Source organism: Myotis lucifugus, unplaced genomic scaffold (assembly GCF_000147115.1).
Source record: "Myotis lucifugus unplaced genomic scaffold, Myoluc2.0 scaffold_30, whole genome shotgun sequence".
Lineage (NCBI taxonomy): Eukaryota > Metazoa > Chordata > Mammalia > Chiroptera > Vespertilionidae > Myotis > Myotis lucifugus.
Window position 1 is genome coordinate 1,122,028 of NW_005871078.1, and position 2,698 is coordinate 1,124,725.

At 48.3% G+C, this 2,698-nt stretch overlaps 1 protein-coding gene across 3 annotated transcripts in view; it reads right to left on the minus strand.

Moving 5' to 3' along the window:
• IRAK4 (interleukin 1 receptor associated kinase 4) overlaps positions 1–2,459 on the minus strand; it is a 27,756-nt gene extending 25,297 nt beyond the window's left edge. For all 3 annotated transcript variants that reach the window (XR_002828709.1, XM_023752276.1, XM_023752277.1), the window contains exon 1: positions 2,389–2,459. The gene's annotated coding sequence lies outside the window, so the exon portion shown is untranslated. The remainder of the gene's footprint in view (positions 1–2,388) is intronic.
• Positions 2,460–2,698: the final 239 nt, after the last annotated feature.

Below are 2,698 nucleotides of genomic sequence, written 5' to 3' on the forward strand. Positions count from 1 at the left end.
ATGGAATTCGTGCATGGGGAGGGCGTGTCCCTCAGCCCGGCCAACTGCCAGTTTAGGCCTGATCCCTCCAATTCAGGACCGCTGGCTCCTAACCACTGGCCTGCCTGCCTGCCTGATTGCCCCTAACCACTCTCCTGCCTGCCTGACCACCCCTAACCACTTGCCTGCCTGCCTGATTGCCCCTAACTGCCCCTGCCTGCCTGCCTAATCACCCGTAACCACTTGCCTGCCTGCCTAATTATTCCTAACCACTTGCCTGCCTGCCCCTAACCACTCGCCTGCCTACCTGATCACCCCTAACCACTCTGCCTGCCTGCCTAATCACCCCTAACCACTCGCCTGACTGCCTGATCGCCCCTAACCACTCACCTGGCTGCTTCATTGCCCCTAACTGCCTCTGCCTCGGCCCTGCCACTGCGGCTTCGTCCGGAAGGACTTCCGGAAGGTCATTCAGCTGTCTGGTCTAATTAGCATATTATGCTTTTATTATTATAGATCCGTCTACCTTACCTCCTATACAAACAGCTCTCTGGACAGAGATCCAACAAAATTCAACTTTAGCAGCTACTCACAATATTTGTGTTAAATGAGAGAAAGACTGATTTTTTTAAAATTAAGAAATCCTAAAAGCCTATAGATTTTGCAGTTGCTCTATATACATTATTTTTTCTTATTTATTCAGATTTCTACTGTGTGACTGACAAAGCTCATAAAAGTAGAACTGCTTAGTAATCCTAAAAGCTAGAGCTAAGACACAGGGAATTGAGAATAAAAACAGTCTATCTTAAAATCAGCTCTACAGCACCCAGATTTCTAGCAGAGGTGATGGCATAGGGATGCCAGAAAAAGGAAGGCTTTCTAACAAGCCCTTCACACATATATATATCTTAAAGTTTTAAATCTCAAAATTTAAAATTTTTCTTTAAATATACATTCATATATCACCCCTAACACATATTTGGAAGAATATGCACCAAGATGTTAACTGTGGTTATCTCTTGAAAATGAACTTTCTGGTGGTTCTTTCATTTGCTTTACTGCATCACCAATAGTGAAAATAAGTGATCTGTGCAAAAATAAGTTTTTTAAATATCACCTCTTTCAAAGTGTTCAAGATTTTACTTTAGTGTACTTAAGAGTAATGGAAGTGCAATGGGACATATTGCTTATAAATAAATAAATAAATAAATAAATAAATAAATATCTCCATGACTATTTTCCCATACCATTGATTTTCATGGTAAAGGAACATCATTCACATTTTCAAACAAGACAACTCAGACAAGAATACAAGGTAAACTGATCATTGAGAAATATACTAAAACCAGTGTCAGCTTGTGGAACCCAACGCCTTCCCACTCATATGCACCTTCTGAAACAGACAATGGACTGTGCCCCAAATAGGATTAAAAAAAATGCTCGTCAAATGAATTAATTCAGACTGTGCTTCATTAGCACTCTGGCCAGAGGAAGGGAGTGTTGAGAGGTGGAGGGAAGATGGATTTTGAGGTTGCATGGGCCTGGGTTCCAATATAGCTCTTCCACAAACCAGCTGTGACCAGCGCAATAACTCAATTCTCTGGGCCTTGGTTTCCTCATCTGCAAAACAGAGACGGTAATACCTAAGAGTTGCTATTAGCTTTAAAATCAGCAAACGTCAAGGACCTAGTCCTGTCAATAACAGGTGATCAAAAAAATGCAGGGATAATTATTTTATGGCAGAAGTTATTGTTATATCACATTAAAAAAAATAAATGTACAGAGCTGTATTTAAGCTCAATGTTCAGCATGGTGGTGAGGGTCTACGGAGAGCAGGAATGAGAGGTTAGAGGATATGGCCAAGCTTTTCAGATGCGGTCAGCCTTGTTTTATCAGGTACACTTTGCCAGTCTGGCATTGCACTTACCTGATCCCCACAACCCCATCTCGACTGTCTAATTTCCTGGGAGCTTGGAAGCAGGAGAAACGAGCTAATGCGACTCTCCTGGAGAAGCAATGCTTTGCACGTCCCGAGCATCTCTGCCCGGTGCTGGCCTCACTTCCTGGTTCTCAGGGGAAGAGGTTTCCTAGCCGGGTTCTCGGAACACATCCCCTGGAAGCGGGGAGCGGGGAGCGAGGTCCGGCCCAGCCCCTGGGCCGCTGGGCGAGGCCTTTCCTCGCCCGGGTTCCTCTCGGGTGCGCCGCACTTTCGGATGCCTGGGCACCCACCCCTGTGTTCACTGTGGAGCGAGCTCTGCCCACGCACCCTACTTCCTCTCCAACTTTTCTCACTTGGAAGACTAGGCGACTTGAAACGGCCCCTCAACAACCCGTGGGCAGAGGGTCGGCGGCTGGAGCGGACCTCCGACCACCTGCGGGGAAGGAGGCGCACACAGCCTGACCCCTTACCTGTCCGAGCGCCGAGCGCGGGGACCGGCCGGACCGACCCTGCCCAGCTGAGCCGGCGGAGGAGGAGCCAGTGCACCGGGAAGGGGCGGGGCGGGGCGGCCCAACCCTGTAGGCTCCGCCCCCGGCTCCATTCAGTCCCGCCCTCCCCTGCCTTTCCGAGCCTTCAGGCGGCTCCACAACGTGAGAAATTCTAGGTCTCGCGTGAGGCGCTACTTTAAGTGGGGGCCTGCCCCTTTAAATATGCCACTGTCGGAGCCTGCCCCTTTAAATTCGCCACTGTCGGAGGCTAAATATTGTGTCTCCCGGCAGG